The 17,831-nt window shown below is 32.0% G+C and overlaps 1 long non-coding RNA gene and 1 other non-coding gene across 2 annotated transcripts; both read right to left on the bottom strand.

The window, feature by feature from the left end:
- Positions 1-6,126: 6,126 nt before the first annotated feature.
- Positions 6,127-6,245, bottom strand: LOC111636728. Its single transcript, XR_002758579.1, has one exon. It is a non-coding gene; the product is annotated as a 5S ribosomal RNA (ribosomal RNA).
- A 49-nt stretch (positions 6,246-6,294) lies between these two features.
- Positions 6,295-17,831, bottom strand: LOC111636723. Its single transcript, XR_002758576.1, has 3 exons — positions 17,643-17,831; positions 9,247-9,391; positions 6,295-8,115 (listed from the first exon to the last, which is right to left on the bottom strand). It is a non-coding gene; the product is annotated as an uncharacterized LOC111636723 (long non-coding RNA).

Below are 17,831 nucleotides of genomic sequence, written 5' to 3'. Positions count from 1 at the left end.
ATACAGTGGAACCCCGGTTAACGAACGTCCTGGTTAACGACCAAATCGGTTAACGAACTTTTATTTTGCAAAAATTTTGTCTCAGATAACGAACAAAATTTGGATAACAAACGTAACGGTATTTTGTGTCAAATTTTAGTTAGTGTTAGGCATGCGCAAGTTAAGCATTGCATTGTTGGGAAATATCTTTTAAAATTAGTTGAAAGTATTTCTGTTAATAAGTAATTCATATTTTGTAATTTTAGTATTCACCAGTAAGTACTGTACATAGTTAGTATCTGTCATATTAGGCTAAAGAGGGAGTGAAATGTGGTCTCTTGAAATGTTCACTGAAATATTAAGAAACTGTAGGATTAATTATTTTAGTAACAAAAATAAGGCTTTTAAATTGTAGTGCTATTATCATTGGTGTATGACAAGCCATAAATATTTAAACAAGAAAATACATTTAAAGAAGAATAGAATATTAAAAGTTTAGAAAATAATTTCTCTTACCAAATAAAAATTCTTTACAGCAATGATAATATCCAGTGTCATCTTTGCGCTTCATTTCTAATAGCTGTAAACCTTTAACTATTTCTGTTCCAAACTGTTCATCCTTGAATTCATCATATAAACAACATTCAACTTTTTTGATACCCTGAGGAAAGAATATTTTAAATTCAATCCAATTCCTTCCAAGAAAAATATTTTTATGGAGGAAAAAAATCACAAATACACACACACATTCACACTTATACATGAATACAATGGAAAACTTAATTTTATATGGAAGTATAATTTTCAGTATATTACATTGTTTATATCAATTAAAATGTCTTTGTTTCTTTCAAATCTACCATGGCAGATAAAATGCTAACAGAAGAAATATGCTAGCAATGGCTGCATATCTTTCTATGTGAAGAACACAGAAATTTAGAAATTGCCAACTTTCTAAGTGCTACAACTGATAGACTTTTGGTCTAGGTCTAAGTTTAACAGGAGAAATAATAGATGGTTAGTGTGCATCATTCTGCTGATATTAGAAGGATCTGCACATAAGTTTCCAGCAATGGTGATGAAAGAAGTTTTAGAAGTGATGAGTAACAAAGGTCATGTCAGCAGTGGCATGTCATCCATGGAAGCTGTGGAAGCACCGCTTCCCTTGTATTTTCTAAAATATAAATATATATTGTTCAATTATTTTCATATTTTAACGTACTTAGAATATTTATTTCAAGTAATTCAATTATAACCACATTATGTATCTTATTAAAAATTTCTAATAAGATTGCTATTATATATTCGAGTATAAATTCAATATATATGCATATTCTCAATGGAAGTGCTGTATTGTTGAATATGGGACAGCTTCCATAGCAAAAATATTTGAATGGAGTAAACAGCCAGATTACACACATTTGCACATGTGCTTTACAGAGCATCAACCTCACACGGTTTAGCTCGTGGATGCTACACACCAAAATATCGTATAATGCTTCCAATCATTCTATCCAGGACCGGCACAGCTTCTCTATTATCAAACGTCACCGCACGCCATTGCATGTCAGCCACCTCACATCTTTCCTCAAGATCTTAGAGTTAATGCTACTGGACATATTGAGGTGCTAAAGACAGTTGTTAAGTTCTGGATAAATGAAATATGCAATGGAAGAATATATATATTTTTACAAGACCCCTCACCACCTTCTCACAAAGCCCAATAACCTAAGAATGGATGTCAGGCAATCTTTACAATCATGTAAAGACTGTCTGACTATATTTGGAGCATTATTGAAAAGTCAACATCAACTCAATCAAGTCTAATCATCATCATCATAACTTCACTNTATGATAATGGTTGTGCACCACCTTGGAAAAGTTATAGCATACAGGTCATGTCAGCAGTGGCATGTCATCCATGGAAGCTGTGGAAGCACCGCTTCCCTTGTATTTTCTAAAATATAAATATATATTGTTCAATTATTTTCATATTTTAACGTACTTAGAATATTTATTTCAAGTAATTCAATTATAACCACATTATGTATCTTATTAAAAATTTCTATACATGTGAAAAATAATGATAAGATTGCTATTGTATATTTGAATATAAATTCAATATATATGCATATTCTCAATGGAAGCGCTGTATTGTCGAATACGGGACAGCTTTCATGGCAAAACTATTTGAATGGAATAAAACTGAATGGAGTAAAACAGCCAGATTACACGCATTTGTGCATGTGCTTTACAGAGCATTAACCTCACATGGTTTAGCTCGTGGATGTTATACCCCAAAATATCATATAATGCTTCCAATGATTCTATCCAGGGCTGGCACAGCTTCTCTATTATCAAATGTCACCACATGCCATTGCATGTCAGCCACCTCATATCTTTCCACAAGGTCTTAGAGTTAATGCTACTGGACATATTGAGGTGCTGAAGACAGTTGTTAAGCCCTGGATAAATGAAATATGCAATGGAAGAATATATATATTTCAACACGACTCACCACCTTCTCACAAAGCCCAATAACCTAAGAATGGATGTCTCACCACCTTCTCACAAAGCCCAATAACCTAAGAATGGATGTCAGGCAATCTTTACAATCATGTAAAGACTGTCTGACTATATTTGGAGCATTATTGAAAAGTCAACATCAACTCAATCAAGTCTAATCATCATCATCATAACTTCACTGAAGGCTGCCATTGTCCAGATGTTGGAAATGAATAAAGACCATTCAGTGTAGGCATTTAAATGATTCTGGTCCTACATTGAAGCAGACATTGAAGATAAAGATGGATTCATATAATAATCTTATAAGAAAGCTTACTGAGATTTGTACCAAATCTCAATAATGTGTGTGCACACAAATTTTTATTAAAATATATTTGGTTTTTGCTAGATTAGAGTTTTATTAAATTACCAAATATGTCAAATACCCACTGCACACTGAATTAGTATTGCATCTGACAAATGTATAAATGAGATTGTATGATCAATAGAATGAATCTTCTGAAAAAATGACACTGGTCAGAAAACTGCAGGAAAGGAGTGAGGAATTAATACAAAGCAGATTTGATTATATGAAAATGATGGAACAGAAACTACATACAAAGATTCATCAATTACAATAACATGGAATCTTTTACCNGAAATATGCAATGGAAGAATATATATATTTCAACACGACTCACCACCTTCTCACAAAGCCCAATAACCTAAGAATGGATGTCAGGCAATCTTTACAATCATGTAAGGATTGCCTGACATCCATTCTTAGGTTACATTTAGGATCCATTTATACATGAATCTTTACAATCATGTAAAGATTCATGTATAAATGAGATTTGTGTGTTGTATGATCAACAGAATGAATCTTCTGAAAAAATGACACTGGTCAGAAAACTGCAGGAAAGGAGTGAGGAATTAATACAAAGCAGATTTGATCATATGAAAATGATGGAACAGAAACTACTTACAAAGATTCATCAATTACAATAACNGCGTCCCGCTCCTGGATACATTTTTCTTAAATGTTCGCAGAAAATTCTGAAACGATCACCCGGCTTGAGACTTTCCCACTTCATATGCTTTTTGTACATAAAAGCGTACAGATACGAATCTCGAAGTTCCTCGGTATAGTGTAGGGGCAGATTTTTTCTGTTCTTGAAGGTCCCCCACATCCTTTCGATGTTTTGCGTATGCACGCCGTCCAACGGATTCACAAAGTTTTTCGAATGATTTACTGTCGCGTGTTTTATATGTATTCCGTCTAATTCTCCGATGTTGCAACCGGTCGAAAATTTCAAAAAACCACACTCAGAACACGCGCAGGCGCTTGCGTCGTCACATGACACGTCGCGCAGGCGCAAAACCACACTCAGAACACGCGCAGGCGCAAAAGCGCACTCAGAACACGCGCAGGCACTCGCGTCGTCACGCGACACGTCGCGCAGGCGCTCGCGTCGTCACGTGACACGTCGTCTCCAAAGGCATCAGGTTTCGAGGCTAAAACAGGAAGTGCCGCCATGATGGTCCACGCATCTGAACATTCACCCGACCAAGAAATTTTGCCGCATTTTTCCTTCGAAGGTGCCGTCAAAGGCCGAACTGTGTTCGGCATCTCGTAACGCACGAATTCCTATCGCGTCTGTACGTTAACTTACACTTGTCGGAACATATTCTGCAAACGTCCTCGACGTGCCGAATGCCTCAACTTACGGCAAATTCGAAGTCGCTACCGATTCCGGCACGTAAACCTAAATTTGCATATTCCGATTCCAAAAGTCGACAAACTGCCCGCTCGTGCATAGTTCGACCAAAATTCATCGCTATTAATTTCTAAATTTTCCATTATTAGAAATATTTAAAAAATCAATTAATCGCAAGCATCGCCTTTTTTTTTTCTTTCTTTTTTTTTTCTTTTCGAATTCCTAAGTCTTTTTTCGCTTTCGCGACACTTCAAAAGCACCCGCAAACGCACGTTATCATTCGATAATAATTTGCATAATTAATCCGTCACAAATATCTAAACAGCGCCCTCTACGTCGACCGTAGCCTAGCGATCTTATTCGAGGATACAGGAAGCGCCGCCATCTTGGCTACCTAGGGTAAATATAACCCAAATCTTTAACAATTTGTCTTAACGAAAATTAACAATAAAAAGAATGAAAAATATCTCCCGAAATAAGCGGAAAGACCCCATTGGTCGTCTGTGTGACCAAAACCATCGATTGTTATCTAAATAGAGCTTTGTTGAAAAATCATTGCCACTAATTGTGATATTCGGCTAAACAATGTTCAAAAATACCTAAATTTAGAAAGTTCGTGGTCTGAACTTACCGATAAAATGGCTGCAAATGATGCAAAACTCAGAAAACGCTTGAAATAAATCACTTTTAACAATCTTTGAAACAAAAAAACACTTTGAACAAAAAATCAAACCGCTCGCAACAAATTGTCGGAGTTTTATTGTTGCGTCGCCACGAAATTTAATGCAAAATGTTTGGATTTTTCACCGAATTTCGTGATTTTTGCGCCTCCCTGTCGCTGAAAAGACGGATCATTCCTTGCATTAACAGTAATATGAATTCAAAAATCTAATATTCTGTATAAAGGCGAATAAAAATTTCGATTTTATGATGATCCTTCGAACCGAAAAAAAAAAAAAATAGACTCGAAGCATAGTAATCTACCAATCTATTAATAAAATTAAACTTTTGTTAAATTAATTAAAGTGTCCGAATTTTACAGATAAAAGCTTACACACGATAAGGACTATACGTTCTGAAATATACGAAAGATCTATTGAGTGAGTCTTGAGATGGATGTATTTTTCCATTAAAAACGAATTATAAACTTCATTCTAGTCGTGTTAAGCCACGTGTTAGAGATGTCCATAAAAGCTGTACTTTTTTTTTTCTTTTTCTTATTCATTTGGCGGTGCAGACGCTCCTAGAGAAACAACACTACTGGGTCTAGAGAGCTCAAATTTTAAACTTAAGCTTTTCTCGTTATCAGTGAAGTGCTGGCGATAGGCCTACTTGCGGGTCGATAGGTCAAACTAGGCGGGGTCCCATCCCTTACTTTTATCGCTTCCTAGGAAAAAATTGCATCCAAACGGACGATTTTCATCCGAAATGTCGCCCAGAATAACAAAAGCTCGAATCTATGTAAATTAAACAACTTTTTATAACCATTACACCAACAGCATATTGAAAGCCCTCGTGTCGTTTAGCACCCACGGAATCGTCGGGTTTCAAACTACAAACTGTAGGGATTTCTGAAGCTGCTTAGTATCCAGCGACTATATACAAATTCTATTTAGTTCTAAACCCACATTATTATTATTTCGCATTTAATGACTTGTGCCATTTGAATGTTTAGTAAATATAAATATATATAATAGGATTTTGATAATGTTCTTTTACGCGTGATAAAGACATTTAAACGCCCAGTATGCCTTTGTAATTGACACACTGAGGATTTTTAAAGCCATGTACAGGAAGCGAGAGGGCATAGAAAAGAAACGTTTGCTTGATATAATTTATTAAAGAAAAATTACTGGGCCAAGTGATAAATTTGATTAGACGAAAGAAAAAGAGATAGATCGAAGAATGAAAGAAAAAAAAATAGTGACAGCAGCACCCGGTATTCCCAGGTCGTCTCCGTCCCAAGTACTGACCGGGCCCGACGCTGCTTGACTTCGGTGATCGGACGAGAACCGGTATTTTCAGCGTGGTATGGCCGCTGTCGAAGACAAATTGCCTTAACAGCATTACTTATGCATATTCGTTCGCGCCTACAATATCGCTTTTCTTCTTTCTTTTCATCACATTCCACCCTAAATATACTGTAAACCAGGTCTTCTCAAAGCGAATCGGTGGAAAAAAGGTTAATTTCTGCACAGGTTCCATTTCTTGAGTAAATGGGATTAATATTAATGTAATCACCAAAAATAATTACTATTGAGAATACTTATTTTCACAATCAAGACAGTAGCATGTTTGATTTACTGCTTAGACTTAGATTAGTTCATTATTCATAGAGTCTAATCATATAATGTGAAAACTTTTCTTTGTCGAATAGTTACCGCAGTTGATATTAAAGTATCATCTCTCCAAAAAAAAAATTGTTTTGATATTTTAATGAGTGATACAATATCACGGCATGGATGGCCTTCTCTTGCTCTTCCTCCCTTCTCAAGAAGTTTGCCTGCATGACCCTCCCCATCTAGTATATTACTAGTGGTCCTTAGAACGAAACGGTTTGGAAGATTTCATAATCATATCAAACACTACCTATCAAAATTGGTGGGAGACATAGGTATTTTGTCAGTACAATGCAGGCTTTGAACTCTAGTTTTTTCAGGACTGTCTCGTGCAGAAGGTCCGCAGCTATTATACCAGCTTTTTATGATACTACCAAGTGAGTATTTTGTCAGTACAATGCAGACTTTGAACTCTAGTTTTTTCAGGACTGTCTCGTGCAGAAGGTCCCGCAGCTATTATACCAGCTTTTTATGATACTACCAAGTGAGATTTTGTTAAGTCTGGGACACGTAGGCATAAGGGGAAAAAGAACTGGCTGAAATAGCAAACTCATGCACCCATTCACTGGTTACCCATGTAACTTAAACCTACTTAAACCATCCAGTATAAGAAATCTGACATATAATTACTTTGTTGTGTGTCACAAATTGTACAAATGAACAATTTCTAAACAGTTAAAATATGTCAATGGGATAAGAATTATTTACTGTATATCTAAGTATATATGGGTGTTGCTAAGGCAATTGGGAGGTACCAAGGCACATGCCCCATTGTTTTTTGTTAAGGTAATTCAATGAATCTTCTATTTAATGATTTTAAAATGTTAAATATAAGAGAATGTAAAATGTTAAAATGCAAGAACAAATAATTGATAATCTTGAATTGATATATTGATTGTAAATTATACAGATGACAATATGATTTCATTTGCATGAATACATTCGATGCTGTTCCAAAAGGAGGAATAGAAGATATAAAATCATTACATTTCTTAATTGTAATTTTGATCATTTCTATTGAAAGTATCTATAGTTTGTCTCCACACTTTGTTTTCCAGAAATAAAAGCAGAAAAATTCAAACTGATATCTGTTTTTATAAGGTAACAAATATCGCATGGCTTACTTTCTGCATTTATTTTATTCTTAAGTATATGTAAAGTAACAAAACTGATTGTTTTGATGACAACAAGATGTTGAAGCACAGTGTCTCTCCAGATATAACCAAAGATATGTATGCAGAGAAAGAATCAGAATGAAAATAAACTTTATTTAATGTACAAAGGTGTGAGTTTTCTGTTCTTGCAATCCAATTTTACTAATTGTGATTTTGTGCAACGTGGATATTCTATAATACAAGTATTTTGTACATAGAAAAATACAAGGTGCATGTGTATAAAATTACTAATTTTCATTGATTATTGCTTCTGTCATAATCTTTTTAGTTGTGTTTCGGTTAAAGACGAAATTTTCTTTCGCACGTTTTCTTTCTCCTTTCGAAGAACAACCTTTGGACTCTCTCCTATTTTTGCTTCGGATTCTTCTGAACATTCGTTTTTTGAATATTTTGAATTTTCTGTAAATAAACAAATCATAATATTAAACATTTCATAAAAATTGGAATCAATTTTCTTTTTAGCATCATTTTGTGAAATGTAATCAGTAAAATATGATTGATAAAATTTTGAATCGATTTCATAAATGTATTCAAATTAATTCTTGTAAATATTACCTTGACGTGTATATAATGTAACAACAGACTCGCTCGCCAAAATTATACTTATTTATTAAAATCATCACTTTTGATTTTGCATTTAAGACTAATAAGTATGAAGCTTAAATACACATATCTCCTTTAGTTTATGTAATTTGATGCAGCTTAAAATTTTGATTAAAATTGTTAGTAATGAGGGGAGCTTCTATCAGTTTCTGGCTTTGTTACTAATATTTTCTCTTGTAGGTACAAATAATATTGTTGTTTTTATTTATATTGACAGAAGCTTCCTAATTTAATTTATTTTAATGTTATATTATTTGATCTTGTTTTGTTCTAATTTTGAACAATTGGTTAATGGACTTTTGAACAATTTGCATACATAACCACAAGTTTCCAGAGAGGTTCATGCATTGTGCACCACTGTTGCACTGCCATTAAAATATTGCAAAAACTACAGAACTATAAAATTGAGAATATAATTGATTTTGAAATTAATAAAAATTCATTAATAACACTACTTTGTTAGTAATTGTTTATAATTTAGAACTGAAAATACTCTGAGGGCTTTAATATCGGTTTTACACAAGTTTTAATTTTTTATAATGTAAAGAAAAAAAAGGATCGTTCGGAAATATCTTTTAAAATTAATAAAACCTAAATCCTATTTTCAAATATAATATTTTGTTTTAAATTAGTTGAAAGTATTTCTGTTAATAAGTAATTCATATTTTTATGTAATTTTAGTATTCACCAGTAAGTACTGTACATAGTATCTGTCATATTAGGCTAAAGAGGGAGTGAAATGTGGTCTCTTGAAATGTTCACTGAAATATTAAGAAACTGTAGGATTAATTATTTTAGTAACAAAAGTAAGGCTTTTAAACTGTAGTGCTATTATCATTGGTGTATGACAAGCCATAAATATTTAAACAAGAAAATACATTTAAAGAAGAATAGAATATTAAAAGTTTAGAAAATAATTTCTCTTACCAAATAAAAATTCTTTACAGCAATGATAATATCCAGTGTCATCTTTGCGCTTCATTTCTAATAGCTGTAAACCTTTAACTATTTCTGTTCCAAACTGTTCATCCTTGAATTCATCATATAAACAACATTCAACTTTTTTGATACCCTGAGGAAAGAATATTTTAAATTCAATCCAATTCCTTCCAAAAAAATTATTTTTATGGAGGAAAAAAATCACAAATACACACACACATTCACACTTATACATGAATACAATGGAAAACTTAATTTTATATGGAAGTATAATTTTCAGTATATTACACTGTTTATATCAATTAAATGTCTTTGTTTCTTTCAAATCTACCATGGCAGATAAAATGCTAACAGAAGAAATATGCTAGCAATGGCTGCATATCTTTCTATGTGAAGAGCACAGAAATTTAGAAATTGCCAACTTTCTAAGTGCTGCAACTTAGAAAGATAGACTTTTGGTCTAGGTCTAAGTTTAACAGGAGAAATAATAGATGGTTAGTGTGCATCATTCTGCTGATATTAGAAGGATCTGCACATAAGTTTCCAGCAATGGTGATGAAAGAAGTTTTAGAAGTGATGAGTAACAAAGGTCATGTCAGCAGTGGCGTGCCATCCATGGAAGCTGTGGAAGTGCTGCTTCCCTTGTATTTTCTAAAATATAAATATATATTGCGCAATTATTTTCATATTTTAACATACTTTGAATTACTTAAAATTTATATTCTATTATAACCACATTATGTATCTTATTTAAAATTTCTATACATGTGAAAAATAATGATAAGATTGCTATTATATATTCGAGTATAAATTCAATATATATGCATATTCTCAATGGAAGTGCTGTATTGTTGAATATGGGACAGCTTCCATAGCAAAAATATTTGAATGGAGTAAACAGCCAGATTACACACATTTGCACATGTGCTTTACAGAGCATCAACCTCACACGGTTTAGCTCGTGGATGCTACACACCAAAATATCGTATAATGCTTCCAATCATTCTATCCAGGACCGGCACAGCTTCTCTATTATCAAACGTCACCGCACGCCATTGCATGTCAGCCACCTCACATCTTTCCTCAAGATCTTAGAGTTAATGCTACTGGACATATTGAGGTGCTAAAGACAGTTGTTAAGTTCTGGATAAATGAAATATGCAATGGAAGAATATATATATTTTTACAAGACCCCTCACCACCTTCTCACAAAGCCCAATAACCTAAGAATGGATGTCAGGCAATCTTTACAATCATGTAAAGACTGTCTGACTATATTTGGAGCATTATTGAAAAGTCAACATCAACTCAATCAAGTCTAATCATCATCATCATAACTTCACTGAAGGCTGCCATTGTCCAGATGTTGGAAATGAATAAAGACCATTCAGTGTAGGCATTTAAATGATTCTGGTCCTACATTGAAGCAGACATTGAAGATAAAGATGGATTCATATAATAATCTTATAAGAAAGCTTACTGAGATTTGTACCAAATCTCAATAATGTGTGTGCACACAAATTTTTATTAAAATATATTTGGTTTTTGCTAGATTAGAGTTTTATTAAATTACCAAATATGTCAAATACCCACTGCACACTGAATTAGTATTGCATCTGACAAATGTATAAATGAGATTGTATGATCAATAGAATGAATCTTCTGAAAAAATGACACTGGTCAGAAAACTGCAGGAAAGGAGTGAGGAATTAATACAAAGCAGATTTGATCATATGAAAATGATGGAACAGAAACTACATACAAAGATTCATCAATTACAATAACATGGAATCTTTTACCAGGTAATCATGCTAAGATATAGTAGTTTATCAATAAATGAAATTAAAATTAAAGGAGAGGTGCAACTGAAAGTAGAAATGCATGGGCAGAATATGGTAAAGAATATTCAACATTCTATCTGATGATAAATTACACTATCCTACTGTTATTTTATATAGATTTGATCAAAGAATCAATATAAAATAACTAAAAGTAAAGTAAAATTAATCCATTAAAATTTATAATATTCAATAGTAAATTAAATAAAATATTGATTCCTTTTTATTAAAAGGAAAAACAGATTACATAAAGTACAATGTAAAGAGTTCAATGAAAAATTCACCTCTTTTATGCAAATAAAATTAAAGCTGACCATTATTAATTAAAGAAGTGTTAGTTTTTAATAATTAACAATCTACAAATAAACTGTACAAAATTATTTAATGAATTTAGTTTTATTAGAAAATAAAATGCATTAAAACTATTTCCACACACATGAATTGATATTTTAATTTTATCTAATAAATTTAAAAACTTACCAACTTACTGAAAAATTAATGTTTGACATAATTACCATAAAAAAAAACAATAAAAGTTTTGCATATTACATATATGGTGTTCATAATTACAGAACAGATGTTCTCAGAGCTCTCTGTTGAAAGAACTATTAATCAAATCTCAACCAAATTTGGTATTTTTACTGTCTTGAGTGTGCAATTTTGGAAATACAGTAATTTCTGCTTCAAAATCTAGCTCTAGTAGCTAAATTTTGGTGCTACTTAATGTGCATAATACCTATATTTTCTAAGTATAAAAGGAGTCAACTGTTCATTTATTAAAGAATTGTGAAAAAAGTTTGTCATATGCTGATTTTGTGTGATTTGCATTACAGTTCATAATAAGCTTTTCTATCAATGAACCTATAATGCCAGCTCAGCTTTGTAAAATTTTTAAGCACCAAAATTTCTTAAAAGATGTCTTATAACTATTGGGAATCTTGGAAGAATGATTTTGCATTCTGAGATTTGAACTTTCACTGAAACCAGGACAGGTCATATATCAATTGGACATTGAAAACAGAAGACATTATTACAGTAATGAAGCGTGGAACAGAAAATCCTCAAGACAGCAGTATTGACCATGCAATACCATGCAAATTAAAATGTGCCCAAAACAACAGTGTGGAAAGCACTACAGTGGAACCCCGGTTAACGAACGTCCTGGTTAACGACCAAATCGGTTAACGAACTTTTATTTTGCAAAAATTTTGTCTCAGATAACGAACAAAATTTGGATAACAAACGTAACGGTATTTTGTGTCAAATTTTAGTTAGTGTTAGGCATGCGCAAGTTAAGCATTGCTTTTCCGAGTGTTTGTACTATACTTCTTTTTTCAGTTTTGTGATTTATATATTTAATCAATATGGCATCAAAGAAAGAAAAAAGTCATAGTGGCAATAGAAAACGACAATGTGCTATCGCATTTGAAAAAAATTTTGATTAAAAGAGTAAGACAATCAACTTTAGATCAATTTCTTGTTCCTTATGAAAAGAATTTGTTTCTTTGTTAAGTTATGGCAATGCAATGCTTGGGCGATCTGACTAGGGAGAATGCCTTCTGGGAGGTGTTTTTAAGGGAAACTGACCCCTATTTGGGCGTTACAGACGTGGAGAAATCCCGGAAAACTCCACGTGGCCAGCCCGTCTGAGCGAGGTGCGAACCCATGAACGAACTTCAAGGTACGAAGACGACTTAGCCACTGGTGGGTTTTTTTACCAAAAGAGATTTCGACTCAAAGAATCTTCCGATGAAGTGCTACCCATTATTTTTTTGAAGGGGATTCCCCTTCCAAACATTAAGGTTCGTATATCTTCACTTTTCTGCCACCAACTACAACAAACGAAAGTATGTACAGTGCTATTTTATTAAACAAAGTTTACATGTTTGTTGCTGTAATGATAGATACTACGTTTTCCTACATTTTCATCAAAGAAAATTACTGTATATTACAAATAAAATGACAAAAATTTTGGAGACTAGAACGGATTAATTGCATTTGCATTAATTTCTATGGGAAACATTGCTTCAGTTAACGAACAATTCAGTTAACGAACGGAGTCGCGGAACGGATTAAGTTCGTTAACCGGGGTTCCACTGTATTGTGTAGGGTGTTTGGAGCAGTCTGCAGATAATCTTGCATTTTTATCGATACAAGATATCCCACAGTCAAAACTTGGTTTCTAGTGATAATGACAAACAGAAAACATTTTCCATAATCATGAGCATCCACTGAGAGGCAAACAGGTCTTTCATCTCCACTGTAGGAGTTATATATATATTGATTAGAGTTTACTAAAAATAATAATAAGATAGAAATGAAAACAAATATCATGGAATTATATATAGTTTTAAATAAAGAAATCTAACATACTATAATTTTAAGTAATAATTATGATAATGGTTGTGCACCACCTTGGAAAAGTTATAGCATACACCTTTGGCCACAACATTTATAGCTCTGATAATGATTGATGCTATATGGCATTGGCAAATTTTGTGTAGGAATGTGGCTTATTTTCATTTGCACTGTAATGGAACACTCACAACTGCCATTTTTGGTTTGACAAAACTTCCAATATTCACTAACAAATTCCATTTCATACACCAGAGGTAATGGTGTAGTGTAGTTTCATAGCATCAATTTTTGAAGAAAACTCTGCATTTGATCCAGTGACATGTTTTGTTAAAGCTATTAGAGATAGGCTCTGAAACTGTCAGCATTGCAGCAGAGAAATTGTCTAATACCACAATATCTATCATTATGGTGCAAGCCTTAATGCAACAGCATTTTTTACAAGAGTGATTACCTAATCATTTCCAATGTTATAGCCACCACAATTATCAAATTTGAAGAACTTTTGGTTTTGAGGCTATCTAAATGCAATCATATTTGTAACTGAAGTAAAATTATTGTGCTGTTTCTTGACTCCCAAAATTCTTTTGCTTATTATGTACCTGTACATAATGTAAATTTGCATTTAGCTATCTAAATGCAAAAATGCAAGAACATAAAATCACTTAGAATCTGAATTTCTATAGCTGAATGAATATAAAAAGAAAGGCAAATGTGGACCCAATGACTAAAGTTAGATGTTCCTTGAAAAGATGTGCTTCAGAATCAGCATGTTTAGCCAAATAGGAAAGTCCATTATAAAATAAAAAATTCAGTTTCAGTTTTTTTAACCAATTGATAAATTAATGTGTGGCACCAGCACATTTATTTTAGACTATTTGACTGAATTATCTTAAATAGAGTTCGAAAGAATTTATTAATTTTTACTAATTATCAATTTTTTTTTGAAAATCACTATTTTATAAATTTGGTTGTCTCTTAAATTTAAAGGAATATGACACATGGATGAAACAATTTAATCACCAAACGATCGCCTTAATATCGGCCCGATATTAAGGCAATCGTTTGGTGATTTATTATATATTTCTCGGGCTTTGAGTTGTTATTATTTATATATATGAAACAATTTAAAATGTTATAATTAAACTTGGAAGGTTGAGGTGCAAATTTTCTTTAAAAGAAATCTAAAAAATGAAGTTTTGCAAAAAAATGCTACTAAAAAATATAAAACTATCAATTTATTGCATACAAAAGTATGCAGAGAACACACAAAACTCAAGAAAATCATAGAAAATTCAAATCAGTCAATTTCAGAAGCTAATCCATCATTTTCCTAGTTTATAAACAGAAAAGTAGTTTACTTGCAAAGACACTGCATTCTATATTATTCATAATCAGCTGCAAATAGCATCAGATAGGTAAATCTTTGAACAGCAAAACCGATCTATCTACATCAACAGATGTGAGAGCAGCATTTATGATTTTTGCTAAAACTCCAAGTTTTGACTGAAGAGACTCAGATGTTATATTTTGAAAATCTAGGTGTTTGCTCAGAATATATTCCAGTTTCTATAAAGCAAATCCATCCAACTAGTTTTTGGCATGTTCAAAAATCTTTCACTGTTTCTCAGTAGACAGACTTCTTTCCTCAAGTTTAGAAATTGAACTACACAGAACTTGTATAAATAAACAATATAAAGCTTCTTCAACAGACTCTTGAGTTTCATTGCAGCCACTGAAGACTTTTCTTCCAAATATATATAAATGGTTTGCTGTATATTAGTTAATATGACAATTTTAGTCTCTGTAATCCAAAAATATTCTTGGTAGACAAATCTCACAGCAATCTTATTGGCAAATTAAATTTATTTTGTAAAGACTACATCAAATGCATTTCGGGCTGGTCTAATATTTTCCAGTCCCTCTTCAGTGAATAACCGCTGGTGGTAATTACAATGATATTTCCATGGGTAGGGGTGGTAAACTTTGTACACATTTGTAAGAATCAAGTTTAAAAAACCTTTTCCACATACGTGTATAATAAACATACTAAAACCAACTAATTATTAAAAATTCATTGACAAACAATTGTAAAGATAATTCCAAAGCACTACAAATTTTTAAACTCATACCATCAATACTTTACAACGTCACTCAGTACACCATCAACACTTTACAACGGTAATCAAGTGATGACCAAGTGATTACATTATAGCCAATCTTACCCGTTTTCACAGAATGCAAGAATTAGGTCCCCCGTTTCCAGACTAATTAGAGAATTTTTACGTCCAGTCAAACAAACTATTTTCAATTTGATCAATTTTCTGGAACGTTTAAAATTGTTCTATAATCAAACCAATTTGAATTCAAAAATTTTAAAAATTGAAATAGAAAATCTTCCAAAGTCATCACTTGATTACCGTTGTAAAGTGTTGATGGTGTACTGAGTGACATAGTAAAGTATTGATGGTATGAGTTTAAAAATTTGTAGTGCTTTGGAATTATCTTTACAATTGTTTGTCAATGAATTTTTAATAATTAGTTGGTTTTAGTATGTTTATTATACACGTATGTGGAAAAGGTTTTTTAAACTTGATTCTTACAAATGTGTACAAAGTTTACCACCCTACCCATGGAAATATCATTGTAATTACCACCAGCGGTTATTCACTGAAGAGGGACTGGAAAATATTAGACCAGCCCGAAATGCATTTGATGTAGTCTTTACAAAATAAATTTAATTTGCCAATAAGATTGCTGTGAGATTTGTCTACCAAGAATATTTTTGGATTACAGAGACTAAAATCGTCATATTAACTAATATACAGCAAACCATTTATATATANGCATGGGTTGTACTGGCTCCCCTGTTAGATCAGTGAGAATGTTCAGCACTTTTCTTATTTTATCCAAAATAAAAAAGACTGGGTTGTTTCCTACTATTTTCTATACTTTTTGAAAGTTCCTTCATATGCAGGCTGCACATAGCTTTTCCTTAGCATTTCATGGTATACTTTTCTAGGAAGTTTGTGAATTCTAGGTAATTTATCTTATTAAAAGCAATCCATGATTGTATTAAAGCTATAGGCAGTTTACGTAAAAATACATTTTTCGTGCTTGCATTATATTTTGTTAGAATTTAATGATGCCAAAATAAAACACACTCTTCTTTTCATTCTTTTTTTCTTTCACTGTTGGGAATATGTTTTGCATGTTTAATGTGCTGCCTGACCCATGAAGAGAGATGCTTTTCATCCAAATGTATGATAACATCACACAGTTCACAACTCAAATACTATCATTGGTTGTAATTCTAATTCCTTCATCTTTAAAATTATTTACTTAGTCCTTCAGTTTTGACTTTAATATCCTTGACATTTTTTAAACTGGTAAGCTGTCATAACATCACATACCTTCATCACTTTTGTGATGAATAGAATCATCCTTATTATTTTACATCAAAAGATGTTAAAATATCAAAAAACAGAAATTGTTACTTACAGACTTAATTTCAGATTTATATATAGAAAATATACAAAATACCCAATTTAAGTGCAAAAAAAAAAAAAGAGGAAAAGGCATCAAAAAAAGTGCTCAGTGATAAAAAAGGGAAAGGGTAAACTAACTCCCCTGCAAATGATCATAAACTTAATAAAAAACCATCCTATGATATTTTGAAACAGTCCTCTCTGCAAGTAACAAAACTGAGAATGCCTTAACTTTCCAATTTTAGCAACCACAAATGAAATGTATATTTGTTTCTTAGTATTACTGGCATTAAAATAATTTGGTAAATTGCTCTGGCTGTGCTTTCTACATTTGTTGCATTTTTTATAAATCTTTGCTCAAGATTTGAGCAGATCTATAACAAGCATTTACATTTTCCTACTATTTAAAATTATATTTAGTGTATGCTTTATATGTAATATACTGATTATGATTAGTTTTAATAGTTACTTATATGCAAACACTCAAACTGATGATTGTGAATAATGGATTATATTTCTTAGACGTAAACAATACTAGTTATTTTTGTAAAACTATCCAAAAAATATTTATAAATTATTCATAAAATATGCAATGCTCTTACTGATTTTAACACTAATTAGACAATCGTAAAACAATACATAAAACTAAAATTACTGAGTTATAAATAATTATAATTTGAATTAATAAACATTATTATTTTACCTTTTTCCATAATCTAGAGTCCTTTGATAATTTTAAAATTGTTAGATGGGGAGCAAATTTTTTCTTATCAGTAATATCAATATCACAGGATTCAAATGATTTTATAACTTCTTCTGTAACATATGTCAATCTCTCTAATGCATCATCAGCAATTTTTATGAATATTACCTAAAGTATTTAAAAAAAAAA

Source organism: Centruroides sculpturatus, unplaced genomic scaffold (genome assembly GCF_000671375.1).
Source record: "Centruroides sculpturatus isolate CEXI.00-Female unplaced genomic scaffold, Cexi_2.0 scaffold866, whole genome shotgun sequence".
In the NCBI taxonomy this organism is placed as follows: domain Eukaryota; kingdom Metazoa; phylum Arthropoda; class Arachnida; order Scorpiones; family Buthidae; genus Centruroides; species Centruroides sculpturatus.
The sequence above is the reverse complement of the archived record's forward strand: the minus strand, read 5'-3'. Positions and strand labels throughout refer to the sequence as shown.